Raw genomic sequence first — 19130 nt, forward strand, 5'->3', positions numbered from 1 at the left:
ACTTGAACATGAGTCGATAGCAACTAACTACGTTAAATAACCCCTGTTAAATCCCATGACAGCGTGTTCATGCATGTGACTAAATCTAACCTTTAGACCACCAGTGAAAAGTGTGAGTTACTGTAAATCCTGCTCCTAGGAGTTGGGACAGACAGACAGTCGGCGAAGCTATGACTGAGATTTAAGGTAGGGAGGATGATGCTGAGAGGGGAAACTTTGAATTGTGTAGAATCAGCTGTGATATGACTTTTAGAGTCTGAAAATGGTTTAAACCATGGGTTGTCAGCCTAGTCCTTGGGATTCACCCACCCAGTCAGATTTTCAGGATACTTATAATGAAAATACATTTGCACCTGGATTGTAAGCAACTCGCCCTGAATTAAAGAAAATATTTTTTTATTGGGTCAATCAGAAAGGGGCACATTAGATTGTGAGCCCACCGACACAGACAGGGAAACATGCTTGAATACCTGAATGGATTTGAAAGGGGCAGAGAGAAGATTGATGGGGAAAAAAGGGAGATGCTTGATGGAAGGATGGGGGAAGGATAAGGAGAGAAAAAGGAACATGCTGGATGGAAAAGGCATAGAAAGATGCTGGATGGAAGGGTGGGGAGAGACAGGGAAGATGCTGGATGGAAGTGCGGAGAGGGAGCTGGAGAGGGATGACAGAGTGGATGGAAGTGGAAAGAGAGAGAAAAGGACATGCTGGATGGAAGGGAGTAGAGGACAGAGTTAGTGAGAAACAGGTGTGAGAGAAAAGAGACAAAGCTGTAGGTAGACAGTAAAAAGAGGGAAATTGAAGCTATATAGTGGGCAGGGTCATGTGGCCTTTTTTTTGTCTTCACAAATATGGTACCCTATAGTAATGTCTCTCTGTATTTTCTAAAGGGACGGGGAATGAGGTGCATTGACAGAGTTGTGTAAGACTTAACAATAGACAAGCAGAGGATGGTGCAAGCAGGAATGAGGTGTGTGGCTTTTGGTACTGGAACAGCAGAGGACATTGCTGGACAGATGGAAGTGATGCGATTGGCTCGTCCAATGGTCTAGTTTTCACTACTGTCCACCTTTCTCCCTTTTTCTAAAGGATTGTCACCCCCACCCTGACAGTGACGGTGTTAGTCTGGTGATTCAGAGCCAACAATTTCTCTCCTTCCTCTTAGGTTGGAGCGGCGTGCTTCTCTCTTTCCATGCAAAGTGGGTATTTTTATAGAGTGCCATCAGCAGCTTGCGTAGTGGCAGGATTTGGGAGCTGTCACATTATTTTCAACTGGAAGGCATGACGTGATAATGGCTGTGCAGAGATGCACTTCACACTAGTACCACGCAATCCTCTCCCCGCATCCCCCCAAATAAGGAGGCACGGGGAGCCAGGAACACAATGAAGCTGCTAAAAGCATCTCAAAGCACAATTTGCTAAGAATAGAAGTCAGTCAGGACACACAGCAAAGCCTGTTCATGACTATCACGGCTCCCAACCTGCGTTTCTTGACCTTGTCTTAAGTGAAATAATGAGACAAATTGCTTGGAGGAGGCATGTTTGTAAATATATTCTCCTTTTTCCTGGGTGAGAAAATTTAAAGGAGTCATGGGATGGGAGGCAATGCTCAGTTGTGGATTAGGATTATTGTAACACACTGTATATGGGAATGTCATCATCCAAATGTAGATCGTTTACAAGTGGTTCAGAACACTGCAGCGCATTTAATCGTTGGTGCCAATAAATTTGAGCATGCAACACTTTTACTATGAAAATTGCATCGGCTCACTTTTAAATCTCGAGTACTATTTAAGGCTGACGACATACAACTCTATCTTCCCCTAGGCCATCACCGAGACACACAAATCTATAACCTCCAATCTTGTTTAACTGAAATAAAGACCTGGATGACCGGGAACAAGTTACAGTTAAATGAATCCAAGACAGAACTTCTCTGGATCCACAAAGATCTATGCGTCTACCCCCGTCCGTCCTTTTCCTGGGTCACAAACACCCTTACACCCAAAGACAATGTCCGCAGCCTAGGAGTAACTCTTCACTCTAACTTATCAATGACAGATCACGTATCCAAACTAGTATCATCCTCCTTCTACTACCTCCACCAGCTAAAAACCATACATGCATACTTCTTAGAACCCAAATTTGCCCAACTACTCTACACTTTTGTACTATCCTGCGTAGACCATTGTAACACTCTACTAGTGGGCCTGCCTACCAAAAGTCGTTCACCCGGAAATGCCACTTAGTCAATGCACCTACGCCACCTAACACCAGATGCTACTTAGTGCATATGTTGTAGTGTCATGTCTATATTGTAATTTATGTAAATTATGTCATCTCAGTCCTGTCTCGATTATTATGGATGTACTGTGTAACCCGTTCTGGGCTCCTGTGGGAGGACGGACTAAAAATTGAATAAATAAATAAATTTTTCAAGCAATTCACCGCTGATCCATAAGATCAGAGATCACGATGCGTTTATCTGTTGATGAGTTACAGCATGTGAGGTAGGCTAGTACCAGAGCTATGGCTATTTCGGTGGCAGGGGTGAAGCTTTGGAATAATCTGGTTAGCACTCAGACTTGATGGGGTGGGTCAGAAGAGTGGGCAGACTTGATGGGCTGTAGCCCTTTTCTGCCGTCATCTTTCTATGTTTCTATGACAATTGAGACTGAATAATAACTTCCAGAGTTTTAACAAATTATTAAAAACACCTCTTTTTATGGAAGCTTTTTAAGAAGCAGCAACTGAAGGAATGAAGGCCTGGATTCTATGAACACCGCTGTTTGGAGAATCGCACCTTCGGGAAAGGTAGACACCAGACAGTGGCGTGGTAAGGGTGAGTGGTGCCCCCTCTTCCCTTTCCCCATTCCTTTTTAAGGTCTCTGGCGTGAGCAGCATGCCCACTTTGGTATCGGCTCGCTGTTTGATGTCACTTCTTAGGCACAGGTCCCAGAAGTGACGTTGGAGAAAGCGCTGATGCTGACGTGGGCCTCAACCTTGTGCTGGGGAAGTAAAAAAAAGTACAGGGGAAGGCAAGGGGCGTGTGAGCATGGCAAGGAGAGGAGCGGGGGGGGGGGTGCTGTGCCCGGGGCGTACCACCCCTTCTTACTATGCCACTGGTACCAAAAATGAAGGCCAGGGTTTTCAAGGCCTACATTTCCAGCACATACCTCTGATGTGAATCACGCCTATGGAGGCACTTTATGGCACCTGATGCCATTTCCGGTGTTAGTCATGCCTACAGTGGCATTAGGTTTCGTAAAGCACCTCTGTAGACGTGATTAGGCACCTTGAAATTTATTTTAAAAGCTCTTTTTTAAAATTTAATTTATTCATTTTATCAATATAATTACAAGCATCCACTTGTCCTGGAAATACAGAGAATAAAGAATTAACAAAAAGCAGAAATCTTCATTCAAAGAGTAATATATATAATCTCTTCTTTAGACCACAATAAAGCTGGGGGAGGGGAACACAAAAGATAAAGAGATCAATTAAAAGTTATATATCTAAATGAAGGTTCTAACACCATCTGCAATTTAATTGAATTATCCCTGCTTTTTAATGGAGCAGTTTCTTAGTATCTACAAAGGCTTTAAGCTGGTCAGGGGCAAAAAAGGTATATTTAGTCCCAGCATATTTTCACAACATTTACATGGGTAACTTAGTAAAAAAGAAGCCTCCTAATGCCCTAACCTCTTGTCTCAAATTTAGGACTAATTTCCTTCGTTCTTGGGTAGATTTAGTCACATCCAGGTAGACCCAAATTCTTTGTCCAATGAATAAAGTTTGAGAAAAACGGAAAAACATACGCATTACGGAATTTAGGTCTTGTTCAAAAACAAATGAGACAAGGGATTGAATTTCTAAAGATTTTTCCAGTAAATCAGATAGGTTAGTAATATCAATAGTTGCAATTTCTCAGCTTCAGGTTGATTGTCCAATTTCTTTTTTTAAGAAGACAGTAGATACGGTTAATGGGCGGCATTGTTTCAAGTGGAAATGTCAGTACTTCAGACAAGTACTTTTTAAACATGTCGCCCGGTGTTACTCCTGTAGCTTTAGGAAAATGTAACAGCCTAAAATTTAACTTATTAAAAAAATTTTCAATCTGTTCAATTTTTCTATGGATGGAAAGTTTATCGTTCACCAAGTTCCCAGTCAAGCCTATTTGTTGTGTCATTTCTAATGGATTCCACAGATTTGGGTAGCTCATCTATTTTACTCACGGCCTTTGAGAATTCCAAATTTGATTTCGTTACTGCTGTTTCTAGCCTTTGTAGAACACTCCAAACTCCATCCAAGGTAACCACCGCAGGGGAGCTCAATTCTGTTGTTCCCTGGTTGACTCTAGCATCAGCGTCAGTCTGCAGGTCAGCTCCCTCTTTGCACATCTGCCCGCCCTGGGTTGGAGATGCAATAGCGTCGCTGTATTCTGACATCGATCACGGTGGAGGCAGAGTAAACGGAGGAGAAAAAGATGTTTCCAGGCCAAAAATTCTGGAGGCTCCGTCCCCCAAAGTAAAAGCAGGCAACTCGACTCCTGGAATAGAAGGTGAGCTTGCCATGAAGTTGTCCATCTTCGTCTGTCCCGGCAGTGAGGGATTCAGCCGAGCAGAGTGCTTCCTTTTTGTATGTGGCATTGTAGAATTCGTCAGTATAGAACGCTGAAAAAATCCAGCAATTCTTTAAAAGGAAATAGTCTGGCAGGGATGGAATGCTAACATTGCTGCTAATCCACCGCCATCTTGGTTCCCTCTTAATATTTATTTTTTTAAAAGCTCTTTTAAACTGCATTGTACATTTAATTTAGGCGCCTGTAGGGTACCTTACTGGCACCCAAGTTAAGGTGTCTTTTATAGAATATGGGCCGACATGATTAATGAGAACAACAATGTGGGACCACATTTATTTAACATATCAAGGACTTGTTTTTGGACTTTTGAAAAAAACTGCTAATAAAAGTATATGTAACTGGAAGTTGGTTCAGACATCTGTGCCTCTTTTTAGTTGTTCCGAAGTGATTAATGGAAATGTTAACTGTATATTAAATGGAATATAAATAAATAAATAAAATCAATAAGGAATTAGTTATCCAAAAGAAAACAGAGGGTAGGGTTAAATGGCCATTTTTCTCCATGAAGGAGGGTACAGAGTGGAGTGCCGCAGGGATCTGTACTGGGACCGGTGCTATTTAACTTTTTATAAATGATCTGGAAATGGGAATGATGAGTGAGGTGATTAAATTTGCAGATGACACTAACTAAACTGTTCAAAGTTGCTAAAAAGCATGCAGACTGTGAAAAACTGCAGGCAGACCTTAAGAAATTGGAAGACTTGGCATCTTAAGTGGCAGATGAAATTTAAAATTTAATGTGGACAATGCAAAGTGATGCACATTGGGAAGAATAACTCAAATCATAGTTACAAGATGCTAGGGTCTACCTTGGGGGTCAGCGCCCAAGAAAAAAATCTCAGTGTCATTGTAGATAATACACTGAAACCTTTCACCTAATGTACAGCAACGTACAAAAGCAAACAAGATGCTAGGAATTATTCGAAAAGGGATGGTAAATAAGAATGTTAGAATGCCTCTGTATCGCTCCATGGTGTGACTTCATCTTGAGTATTGCTTTCAGTTCTGGTTGCCTTTTCTCATAAAAGATATAATGGAACTAGAAAAGGTTCAAAGAAGAATGACCAAGAAGATAAAGGGATTTGAACTCCTCTTGCATGAGGAGAGACTAAAGAGATTTTCTCCTGGGGAGCTCAGAATAGTTTACATGAATTTATTCAGGTACTTGAGCATTTTTCCCCGTCTGGCCTGTTGGGCTCACAATCTATCTAATGTACCTGGGGCAAAGGGGGGGGAATTAAGTGATTTGCCCAGGGTCACAAGGAACAGTGTGGGTTTGAACCCACAACCTCAGGGTGCTGAGGCTGTATCTTTAACCACTGTGCCACACTCTCCTCCCTTGTGCCTTTCCTCATCGATCCTTATCCTATTAGGTATTGGGAGATCAAACAGTTCTGCTCAAGTACCTGAATAAATTCATGTAAACTATTCTGAGCTCCCCAGGAGAAAAGTATAGAAAATTGACTAAATAAATAAGGCTACCAGGAGTACTGAAATCCTCTGACTGCAGCCTGACAAGTTTCAGGAACCACAACCATGAGTTATCCATCTTTAGATGTTTTTCTTCTGCATCAGATAAAGGTGAGCTCTGAAAGGCTAAAATGGGAATTACATGTGCAAAATGGAGTTTACACAGACTGAATCCCCTTAAGTGGATTTTCAGTCCAGTGAAAAGTAATGCAAGTAATTTCACAGCATCAAAGCTCTTAGCTGCAGTAGGAAGAAAAGTTCCCAGGGGAATAATTCAGTCAGGGAGAAACAGTCACTCAGTACCTTCCTGTCTTGTTGCATTAACATCTGCAGCTCATTATACTGTACATCTGATGACAAGGTGGACCACTAGCCCTAGCAGCTGTGCCATATAAGATGTGGGTGAATAAGTGGATGGATGGAAAAGTCACAATGTCAAGCAAGAGTATAACATCCACTAATTTGGGAGGGACATTTGTGGTTTGTTCTTTTCTGCCATCCTAAGACTGATAGTAAACTTAACGATACCCGAGCTCCATGCCTTGAAGCAGGGCCTTTGCAAGGGCACTGGATGTGAATTAGCAGGGAGGGGGGCACCAATGATTTGTTTAACACATCAGCACTTAGAGACCTTGGAAGCAGGGCTGGAGATTGGATGGAGGGCTCAAAACAATCAAAGAGACGTTCCGCTACCCTTGGCTCTAGCCAAAACTTCAGCCTTATCCTCTCAAGACATCACATATGTGGGCAGTTTTTAGAAGTCATTTATCTGGGTGAATGGGATCCGTGAAGCCACCCACTCTTTCCGCTAACAAAAATATTCACCAATGTTCTTTAAGTTTGGCAGATCTATTGTTTTACTTTGGCTACAGCTGCTTTGGCTGCCCTCCCCTCTAGGGTTACCATTAGAGAATGAAAAATTTGTCCCCATCTCAGCCCCGTCCCTGCAAACCATCTGATCCCATCCGCGCAAGCCTGAACTTATTTTATTAAAGTATAAAAAGAAACAGTATTCTGTACACTTGTCATTTTATAAATCAAAGTTCTGGCTGCCAAACTAGAGGAAGAGATCTTCAGCTGGCAGGGCATTGTTTATAAATGTTTATCAACACAACTACAATACTACTTTATTCTAAAGCAAAAAAAAAAAGCAAAAGAAAATATAATTTTTTTTTCTACCTTTATTGTCTGGTTTCTGCTTTCCTCATCTTCTCGTCATACTATTCCTTCCAGCTACTGTCTGCCTTCTCTCTGCCTCTTCCATATGGCATCTGCTCTGTTTCTATGCTTCTAACAGAAACTGTCTGCCTCTCCCTTCCATCTCTCCCTTCACACACACCCCATTGGTCTGGCACCCATCTCCCTCCGCTCCCCCCATAGTCTGGCATCTCTGTCTTCTTCCCTTCTATGTTTCCTTCCCTCCCACAGGTAGTTTTTAGCATCTTTCTCCTCCTTTCTGCCCTCAGTTCTGGTATCTGTCTCCCCAATCCAGCATGTGCTCTTTTTCTTTATCCCCTCCTTCCATCCAGTATGTGCTCCCCTTTCTCTCTCCTCCCCCAATTCCCTTCAGCGTCAGTTCCACTCTCTCCCCACCCCACTTTCTTTCAGCGTCTTCTCCCCTCTCTCCTGCCCACTAACATGCAGTCTGCTCCTCTCTTCCCTTCTCCTCTCTCTCCAATTCCAGCGTGTTACCCTCTCTCTTTCCTACCCACTTCCATGCAGCGTCTGCTCCTCCCTCCCCTCCCCCTCTCTCTCCACTTCCTTCCAGTGTGTTCCCCTCTCTCCTAACCACTTCCATGCGTGCATTGCCTCACTTGCCACCCTCGTAATCGTACAGTCCAGCAGCCCTCTCCCTCCTTCCTCCCTCCCTCCTGATTGCCATGGTCCGGGCATCTCCCTTCCTCCATCTGCTCACCTTTGCTGGAGATTTTAATTTTACTGTCTCCGAGTGGCCTGAGCCTTTTCTCAAGTCACATGCGGCTGCCCTGAAACTTCTCCTCTGATGTAACTTCCTGTTTCCAGAGGAGAAGTTTCAGACAGCTGCACATGACTTGTGAAAAGGCTCTTGCCGCTTGGAGACAGAAAAATGAAAATCGCTAGCGAAGGTGAAGGGAATGGAGGGAGGGAGATGCCTGGATCGCGGCAATAGGGAGGAGGAAAGGGGCTGCTGGACCATGCGATCGCGAGGGGTGATAAGTGAGGCAATGAACAAAAAATACTTAACGGGGCAGTGAATAGCCTTGTCCCTATACCTGCGGCAACCAGGTTTTTTTCCTCTCCGTTTCAGCGGGTAACAGTCACCATGTCATTTCTCTAGTTACCATCCCTGCAAGCTCCATCTTTATCTGCACAAGCCTCAAACACTTTAAAATCATAAGTGTTCGAGGCTTGTGTGGTTAAGGCAGAGCCTATAGGAATGGGACAGCGACAGCGACAAAACTTGCGGAGACAGGATGGGGAAAAATGTGTCCCTGTGTCATTCTTATTAATTTGGAAATCGCATTGAACTCCTATTGAGGTATATTAACAAGTCATCCATATTTATGTATTATTTATTTATGAAAAAATGTATCCCCTGCCTAAAAATACCTAGGCAGTTTTCAATTAACATTCACAATCCTTAAAAAAAATAAGATATATATATATAATAAAACAACTTAACATCTGCCCTGCTTCTCAGCCCTCTCACTTCCTCACATAAAACACTTACAAATAGATGAGTCTTTAGTAGTTTTTAAAATATTGCTCTCCCCTCACACAAATGTATTTGCCCCAGCAAGGCATTCCAATGTTTTATCCCAGCTGATGAAAACATTGCATTACACTCCTCCCTCAATATTTGCGGGGGTTAGGGGCAGAGCCTCCCTCCCGCCTTCCCTCTGGCATACCGGGTGGTTTAGAGATCTTTTGGGGCAGGAGCGATCTTCCTACGCTCCTGCCCTGGGTAGATCACTCATACAAAATGGCTACCATGAGTTCCCGTAGTCTCTCGAGATTCCGGTTTTAGGGAATCACAAATAATCGAAATTGCAAGCCCTAAAACCACAAACGGGAGGGGGAAGTGTACTTATCTATGCATGACGTACCCCGGCTACTTTATCCACTGACAATCTCGTACTACTTTCAGATCTTACACTTGCAATAAGTCACATCACACACCGTTTGTGATGGATTATTGACAGCACTTTATATGCAATTGCCTCAAAAGAGGCATCACATGGACTATCCGTGACGCCCCAGTTATTAATCTTGCTGCCACTACTACTACCACTAATCACTTATATAACCCTGAAAGGCGTATGCAAGTGCTGTATATTTTTGACATTTATAGAAGGTCCCTGCTCAGAAGAGCTTACAATAACTTGGACAGGCAGACATGACATATAGGATTGGGGATGCAGAACCCAAGTTGAGAGGAGTTGAAAGCACTGCCATAGGGGCCTTTAACTGGGCCCTGAGCCTGCCATAGGGATTCAGACAGCTTGTTCCAAGCATACAGCGCAGCAAGGCAGAAGGGACGGAGTCAGAAGGATGGAGTCTGGAGTTGGCAGCCAAACAGAAGGGCACAGAAAGGAAGGACTTACCAGCTGAGTGGAGCTCACGGGGAGAGGGGGGGACGGGACACATAGGGGGAGATAAGTGAAGAGAGATAGTGAGGGGCAGCTGAGTGAGTGGAGTTTGAGGCTGCCGAGTTCATCAGAAGCTGTAAAGCTTTATACTTTAATTTTGTTACTACTAAATACGACGCATTACAGTAATCCAATCTACCCAAAATCATTGCTTGTACCACTGTTCGAAAATCGTAAGCCGAAAGCATCGACTTCACTCTGTACAACATATGCAACTGTCCATAACCAATTTTTGATATCTGATGACTCGTCAGGCCAGTATCAACCCAAACCCCTAAAACTAACAGCTCTTTTTTCACATTCAACTTCTCCAACTCAACCCCTTTGTCATAACTTCAGTTTTCTTTACATTCAACTGTAATCCATAACATACCATCCACTCTATAACTTCCTTCATGTAGTGTAAAATTCTGGTGCTCTGCCTGACTCCTTGACCTCTATTTTCACAGGCAGGATCCAAAGTAAAGTGTAAAAATACAAGAGGCATAAAATAACAAAAATATTTAAAAATAAGAAAGTAAAACTAACTTCTGCCAGAGGTCACGACTGGTCCACAATCGGTCAGTTGGCCTGTAATCTTTCTCTTTTCTACTTATCTCTTGACCTTTGCTTCTCCTATTTTTGTCTGATAATTTTGCTCATAAGTATGTGTCATTACTGACCCCAAGCTGTTTTTACAGTGATTTTATGCTGCTGCTGGCTCCCATGACCTCACCCCACCAACACATTAGTGCTGTGACCCATATGAGATGAGGTTTATTGGGTTAGTTGCTCCTAATTAAAAGCCCCACATGCTGACTCCTGCACGGTATTTAGGGACATTACTGCCGTACCGGTGCCCCTCCCTTTTCAACCACAAGCATCAGAGCCTGAAGTAGCCGATTTGCTTAATAAGCTTATCATCTGCTAATTAAATGTTGCTCCAGCAGGTTGAAGGGCAGGTTTGTGCTGGGATCAGCTAACTGTGCTTCATTCTGGACTGAGCAATAGCTGGTTCTTGCTGTCTCGAGGTAACAGCAGAAGTCGGGACACAATTTTTCCAAAATGACATTGAAGTTGTTTGCTTTGCTTGGCACCTTCTGTGTACAGTTTTCTTATCTACCTTGGTAGGAACCTGCTTTGCTTTGTCAACTTTGACGTTTGAATCTTGGAAAGATGCCTTGTGTGCATTGTGCAGATCTGCCACTAAATCACTCGGATACTGAAAGACATGGGGGTAGGAAGAGGGAAGGGAAGACAGGACATTATTGTGTTCAATAGGACGTGCTGGGATGGCGGCAGGTTCTTTGTATTATACAACGAGGGCTTAGAAAGTGGATACAACAAAGGGAAAAGGACTTTTCATGACCAAGCAGATGGGAATGCCAGGGTTAAAGATGGGTATCGTGCTAACCCCAAGAGATTTCACTGTGTCGAATGGACCCTGTCCATCAAACATTCACCTAATAAGCTCTTGGCTAGCTTCTTTAGCGGGAACTCCCCGTCACTTCATCTCGGCTTAGACATTCTTGTTTAGAGATGCCTTTGGATATAGACTTACACTTAAATCCTCAATCTGCTCCTCTGCGGTGTGACAAGCGGAGTAGCTGGATTCTGCATGATATAACTTTCCCTGCCCTCCTATTGCTGGATTTTTATGTTTATTTAAGATTTGATCTACCGCTCCTGCATTTTACTGACCTAAGCGGTTTACAATGAGAAAAATGACCCTATTTGTCCCGAAGGCTCACTCACAATCTAGCTAAAGTACCTGACAAATTAAAAATATGTAATAACAAGATATAATACATTTCCAAGATCAAAAATCAAAGAGATGGAAAATAGAAAGAATTAAAGAAGATAAAAAATAAAACAAAACAAATTTAAGAGATAGAAAAGTCTCTGAAGTGGCCTGATAACAGTCATATTTTAGTGCAGGTCTTAATACACTTCACAGATCCGTCACTGGTAGAGCTTGAGAGTAGAGAATGACACGGTGACAAAATTCATCACCGTCCCCGTCCCCGCGGATAACCGCGGGAAATAATCCCATGTCATTTTCTAGTGTCTATTTCAACCTCGGTCCTTCTACACCAGCATTCTTCAAAGCAAAGCTTGCGGGTTAGTGGTTGTGGCCATTCATACTCCAATTCTTAAGTGAGCCAAGGATAGTGAAGCCATTGTGACATCACTGATGTTGTCCTCATTCCATTAGTCAATTCGGGACAGCCATTTGAAAAAAATGTGCTTTTAGATGTCTCTTAAAATTTTGCCAGAAGAACTGCAAAAGAGAGAGTGAGTATACGTGTGTAATTTTCTCTATACTGCTTATCTCTATACTGGTTGTCTAAGTGTACATTCAGGTACTCAAGCATTTTTCCCAATCGGTCTGGGCAGGTTCACGATCTGCCTAGTGTAGCTGGGGTAGTGGAGGGTTAAGTAAGAACGCCGCCGCTGGGTCAGACCAGTGATCCATCGAGCCTAGCAGTCCGCTCACGCGGCGGCCCATAGGTCAAAGACCAGTGCCCTAACTAAGACTAGCCCACCTGAGCACGTTCTGGTTCAGCAGGACTTGCCCTGGGTCACAGGGAACAGCACTGGGCTTGAACCCACAACCTCAAAGTGCTCAGGCTGTAGCTCTAACCACGAGGGCTTGCAAATGAATTAAAATCTTTAAAAATTCTGAATTTATCTCAAAGTGAGCTGTATTCTGGTACAGTAGACTCAGTTAACCGGGACCAGATAAATGTAGCTTCTGGCTGCTTGAGAGTTACGATTAAAACTAGGCCTAACTAATACGATACCCCATACTATAAAGTGTTCCAAACAACTGGGCATGTGGTAGGCAAATCGTGGGTGTATTCAAGTTTGGCGTGCCAAGTTTACACTTAAATTTCTGCCAGAAATGGATTTTCTTAGATTTCTATTTCTGGTTGCTTGAGAGTTCTGGTTAATTGAGTTCCGGTTAAGAATCTACTATTTTTATCTGGCCCCTGAGAATTTACAATCTAATAGAGAATGACATGGTGACGGGTACCCGTGGGGTACGGGGCAGGGAGAGAGACAGAACTTGCTGGGACAGGGACAAACTTTGTCCCCATGTCATTCTTTACAGTATAACTCTGTACCTGAGCCAAAGTTGCCTCAATCTTCTTAGACAAATTATCGTTTTCTTTTAGTTAATTCAATTTTATGCAAATAATCTGCTACCTTCCTTCAAGCTCTCTTGTCAACATGCCCCACCCCAACCCCATGCTTTCGAATTAGGGCAGAACTGTTGGCACCCAAGCAATCTTATCTTTCAAGTCCTTTACCTAAATATTGACAGGATCATAAGTAGTCTTGAGAATTTCCAGTTTGCATTTATTTTTCTTGCAATTTGTTTAAACTTCCTTCCAGCCTTGCCCAACCAACCCTTTCTTTCAGATAATCAAAACAAACAAGGTAATGACCAAACCCTTACATAAAACCTCTATCCAATAATAAAGAATTTCTAGAACAAAAAGAACCAAATCCAAGCAATAACACCTGATTCTCCAGCTGAGTGAAGATGGAGGCTCCTATTTGTGAATTAAATAAAATAAATCTCCAAGAATTATTACATTTAGTGATAAAAAAAAACAACAACCAACCTTTTCCATTTCTCTTTCTCTAAACCTGATGAAGTCTACAGAAGTACAGTCCTTGCACCAGTCTGGTATTTAAACTCCATCTCTTTGGTACTGTGTCATATTGAAAGCAAGGGCAAACGGTACGAAAACCTTTCTGAACATTTTGTAATCTATCTATGCTATATATTAACTGCTTTTATTCCAGCCATCACATAGGGCTAGATTCACTAAAGTCCACAAATCGATCCTATTTGTGTCCTATCTGTTTCTGAGTCATTCTGGCCGATCGATTCAGTAAAGCTCATCCATGCAAATGATCAAATCGTAAACACGCCCCTATTTGTGCACACGTCTCGCTGTAACATCGATCGACGTGCATGTGCACTGTATCCTTGTTGGTTTTGAAGCACATAACTCATGTGCTAGCTCTTTAGGACTTCAGGGCGTAGAAATGGGGTGAGGTTTAATCGCGGACATCATTGGCGGGCTCCGAATGTGCCTACCGCAAAGCATTGTCGTAAAAAATGCAATATAAGAACTGTAGTTTTTTTTCTTAAGTGCCGTTGCAAGCTGTATAAGCTGTGACCGTAGCTTTTTGAAAAATTTGTTGGAGAGGTTTAAGGAGAAATAGCAATGGAGGTTTGTGAGCGAGCTGTGGTATTCTTCGAGTTTGTCCTTTTTTTACGGACCGATCTCGAAGTTTATTGTGCACTTCCAAACAGCTTAACATTTCTCTCAGGAAAAGAACTGTTAAGTTGTTAAAAGGCACAAGTTAACAGCAGTTGAATGCGCTGGGATCATGCGCTGTTATATAGTGCCTACGCATCCCAGGAGGCTGTGCAGCTCTTTCTGCCGTGAAGCATGAAGCAATCAAAGGCAATCCCGTGACGTCAGATGCACGCGACAATCTAGCTGGAAGGAAGGAGGGAGGGATAGCTAGCCCTTAAAAGTTATTTTTGATTTTTTTAATTTGGCATTGATATATGAAATGTACAATGTGCAAGGAGAGCACGGGGTTAATCCGCAATTTTCTTGCCATGTGCATTACAAATCTGAGATCCACTCCGGCACTCGCTATGCGCATTAAAAAAAAAATATTTCTAATGCTTGTGTACATGAAAGTTTACACATATTTAAAGTTTAGATTTTTTGCGGGGTAGATCTATATTTTCAATGGGGTTCTTAACATGCCTGCGGCAGTTGCTAGGCAGAAATAGGGCTATATTCACTAAGCAAACCGATCGTGTACCTCGTTTTGCAACCACTTAACTATCAGATTTCCCTTGGGCCTGATTCACTTACCTCTCCTGCATGCAAATGAGGTGAAACGGATGCAAATTTGACAGCAACCTGATTCACTACACCAAATTTCCGATCCGACTGGGCTGGCCGATCACCTGGAGAAGCACTGCTGGGAACCAGTCAAGAACGTCTTTCCAACTGGAAGCCCTGCTCTCTGCCCTGCTCTGCCTCGATCTTCCCCTGCCGCATTGCCCTTCCCCGCCCAGCGAGCCCCATTTCTCTTTTTGTGGCAGCTGGCAAGAGCGGGACCAGGTTTTAGGAGCCATGCGGCTTGGGGTCTGCGCTTGCGTGAGCCGTGCAGGCAGTTGGGGGTGTTCCTCTGATCTCCCTCATCTGCATGTTGAAGTTTATTGAATCAGTCGGACCTGCCGGGATCGGGACCGATCGGGCAGGTTAGTGAATGCAGCCCATAGTCGGTGAGGATGTAAACGACTGGTCCTCAGCAGTCGAAACTTTTAGGCACGAAATGGGTTCATGAATCGACGCCTTTTTATTCATTTGCGTGCGAATCGAGCGCTTTGCTTAGTGAATGGAGCCCAGAGTTCTGGAAATCCCCCTAGCCACAATGAAGCTAGTGCATGCATTTCCCTCTGGTGCATAGGCATTGTGAAGCAGCAGCACGCACGGGCTCGCGCCTGGCATCCTGCGGGTTGCCATGCCGACGGCCCCTCGCGCTGACAACAGGGGGAGCCGCCGCGCGCGGCTGAGCCGGGACGCTCCGCTGGGGGCGCGGCCAGCGGCGCGAGGTTGCTCTGATTGGTCGAGACTCCCCCCGCCCCTCCCCTCGCTCTCAGCCGCGCGAGCCGGCATCTCACGCGCACTGAGGAGCAACGGTGGCTGTTCGGTCGGTGGCTGAGTAAGTGGCGCTTCCCTTCCCCCCCCCCTTCGACGGCTGGGTTTTATCAGGGACTCACACTGAGACGAGAGCCTGGGCGAGGGGGAGGCCCCTCCCCGATTGTTATAATTCACGAGGGATGGGGAAGCGGGAAGTCAGCTCTCGATGGTGGGGGAGGGGGGAGACGGCGTAACAAAGCCCCGGGTCGCCCCCCCCCTAAGTGCTGCTGCTGCTGCTCTTTAAAGAGGGGATGACGGAGCTTCCCTTGAGCAAAGACTTTGCCAAGTGCAAGGGAAGAGTTGGCGACTAGATTGGTCTGAATCGCTTTTCATTTGGGAGTCAAAGTCCCTCCTCGAGGGTTTTCAGGATTTCCCCAATGAATATGCATGAGGTCTATGTGCATGCACTGCTTTCAATGCATATTCATTGGGGAAATCCTGAAAACCCGACTGGATTGCAGCTCTCGAGGACCGGAGTTGCCCACCCCTGCTTTAACCCAGGAGTCTCAAAGTCCCTCCTCAAGGGCTGCAATCCAGTCGGGTTCTCAGGATTTCCCCATTGAATATGCATGCACTGCTTTCAATGCATATTTATTGGGGAATCCTGAGAACCCTCGAGGAGAGACTTTGACACCCCTGCTCTATAGCAACCATCTGCAATATCTCTGGGTGCTTCTGCTCCTGCTTTGTTGCCAGGGTCTCTTTTTGGGGTAGCAGCTAAGCCCACACTTCTGATATCTCAAGAGCGCTTCATTCTCCTTTCTTTCAATGTGGGCTGCCAAAGGAGATTTCCATGTCAAAAGGGGATCTTTGTCTTGTCAGAATATGGGATGATTGCTCCATCTGCTTTTCCTCGTGGTGCTAGTCCAATTAAATCTATGGAAATGCAGGGCAGCCAACGAGTTGCAGCTGTTTCCAGTGGGCTGCATGGATTGTGCACACGTGTGACGCTCTCGCTGTCTGACTGTGTGAAAGATAGTTGTGACTACTTGTTAACTCCCTCTGAAGGATTCCCTTTCCTGGAAGGAAATCCAAATCAAATGGTAAATGCTGCTTCAAGATCTTCCCCCATTTGCCATCGTAAACAATCATTTCACAGATCAGTATCATTTTTTACTAAATACAGGAGATCATAGTGTCATGGGCTCATCTTCCTGATGGGATAACATAACTTTATTTTTGTATACCGCCACAAGCAAAAGAATTCTAGGCGGTTTACACAAGAGAGAAAAACTTGGACAATCAGCGAAGTTTCAAGTTTTATTATTTTTAATATACCGACCATCAACATGCATCCAGCCAGTTTACAATGCTAAAAAAATAAATAAATAAAAGGTTAAAATAATAATTATGAGCATTAAAAAGACAATTTACAAATACAAATATTTGTATTTGTAAATTGTCTTTTTAATGCTCATAATTATTTATGAACTTGAGGGTAAAAAGGGGAAGGGGGGGTCAATAATTACATCATTAAAAAACAAAGTTAAAAGAAAAGGGAGGGGGGGATATAACATTAGGAATGGGGGTCGCTTCTTATAGGCGGTTAATAAATTTTGCTAGCTGTTGGAGAGGAAGTATTTAAAGGCTGTGGTATGTGTCTTGAAATAAGAACGTTTTTAGTTTAGTCTTGAATTTGTCGAGAAGATTTTCATGGCGGAGTTGAGGTGGCATGGCGTTCCATAAAGTTGGAGCAATATGTACAATATTAAAATGAGAATACAGCGTATTAACTAAAAATACAATAAAAATTTAAGTAAAACCAGTAAAATTGTTATATTAAGAATAAAAACATCGAATTAAGAAATAAATTTATCAAATAATACTGTCTTAATTTCTTTTCAGAAGGTGCTGTAAGATAGCATGGCTCCACTAATATATTTACCAAACCACATTTATTTATTTAAAATATTTCTAATCTGTTTAATAAACTAAGCAGCTCACAATATCATTAGACAAAACTCCATTCATCAGACTTTACAAACCAAACTTAAAATTCTGGCCCTGCTACAAAGAAATCAGAATTCCACACTAACTTTTCTTCTAGATCAGGTTCCACCATCTCACTTCTAGCCATAAATTACCAATATCAATTAAAAGCCTGGACAAAGCAACTTCCTGAGCTGTAAAACATTTTCACAGAATCATATTGCTCCAGGTACCTCATTCCGTAAACCTGGACCTGCAAATGAAAACCAGGATTTTCTAGTATTGGCATAGTTCACTTTGTCCCATTTTTGTACATCTAATAACATATAATTTTCTGATCTTTATTATTAAACATTTTTCAAATAGTCAGGTATAGTTTTGCAAATCCCTTGTTGAATTATTTTCCCCAAATTTTAAATTGTATTTGAAATATAATTGGGATCCAATTCAGTTTCTTTAAAATTGGAGTAATGTGCTCAAAGCAGGATTTTCCCATCAGAACCCGAGCTGTTGAGTTTTGCACAATCTGCAGTGCCTTCAATCGGGTAGAAGGAAGCCTTAGATAGATTCCATTCTATTGCAGTTTTCTATATCACTTTTTCCATATTGTCTGCTAAATGCTTAGTTATCAATTTATACCACTGCTATTGTACTGCTTTGTAGTGATTAAGGATGGTGCAGTGGCGTGTCACCTTCATGTCCTTCTGGGTTACCCATTAGTTCAATCATGCAGTGCTTAGTGAAGCTGGGGTGTGCACAGTATTATGACTGTAGAAAATGAAGGCCCTGAACAGATGCCCCAGCAACCTGCTTTGCATTTAAACATTTTAAATGCAGTTAACTGACAGGCAGCTAGGACACAATGCCACCAACATTAGGACAGCTGACAAACCTGCATTGTGAAGCCCAATGTATAAGGGATGCAGGGAAACAGTGGAGGCAGCAGTAAAGGACAAATATTAAGATGGCAGCTGATGTTGGCCACAAAAACAAAATAAAGAAACCAAAAAGAAGGAGAGCAAAAAGTCAAGAAGTCAAAATTACTAGGAGAAGTAAAGAGAAGCAAGAAGGTGAATTATAGTCAAAAGCTCAACCAAAGGAGCATTTTCCCCAGTCAGTAAAGACGGGGGCTAGTGAGAATTAGAGGATTGGCCAGAAGATCTCTGAAATAGCCTTGTCTGAGAACTCAACCAGGACGGAAAACCTGGGGAGCAGGGTTCAGTTCCCACTGCTGCTCTTCTGGGAAAGTCACTTACTGTAACCCTCCAAATGTAAATGGCTTTGATTGTCCCATCCCCCTTATCCTTACTAGCTCAAAGGTAGATATTTCACTATCCCAAGAAGGCTTATAACCTTAAATTTGTACCAGAGGCAGTTACTGTATTTATTTGACTTGACACTTGTTTCAATAGTAGCTCAAGTCTGCTCACATTCAATCTAAGGTCTGATTCAGAGTGGAAAAACAGCTGATGAGACATCTACAAGCATTCTTGTGATTGCACGAAGCAGCTAAGTGTTTCGAGTAGAAGATAATGCTGCATGAATTAGCACATAGGACACTGGCACACAGCGTATTCAAATGAATGGCTATTTAAGAGAAGCTTTCCAAATTTTGCTTTAGTTAATTAAAGCTGTATTTACATTTGTAATATTCAGACGGCAGCATGCTCTCTTTGTACCCCCACAGCCTTCACCCAGTCTCTACCCTCATCTGATTCCAGCTGCAGAAGCTTA

General features: G+C 43.1%; 1 protein-coding gene across 3 annotated transcripts in view; it reads left to right on the forward strand.

Moving 5' to 3' along the window:
* The window catches only part of RAP1GAP (RAP1 GTPase activating protein), a 196077-nt gene that overhangs the window by 69457 nt on the left and 107490 nt on the right, over positions 1 to 19130 (forward strand). For 2 of the 3 annotated variants that reach the window (XM_033922753.1, XM_033922755.1), the window contains exon 1: positions 15364 to 15489. The exons of the other annotated variant lie outside the window; for it this stretch is intronic. The gene's annotated coding sequence lies outside the window, so the exon portion shown is untranslated. Of the gene's footprint in view, positions 1 to 15363; positions 15490 to 19130 lie in introns of those variants that run through there. 3 annotated transcript variants of the gene reach the window in all.

The sequence above is a fragment of the Geotrypetes seraphini genome, chromosome 15, assembly GCF_902459505.1.
Source record: "Geotrypetes seraphini chromosome 15, aGeoSer1.1, whole genome shotgun sequence".
NCBI classification, from domain to species: domain Eukaryota; kingdom Metazoa; phylum Chordata; class Amphibia; order Gymnophiona; family Dermophiidae; genus Geotrypetes; species Geotrypetes seraphini.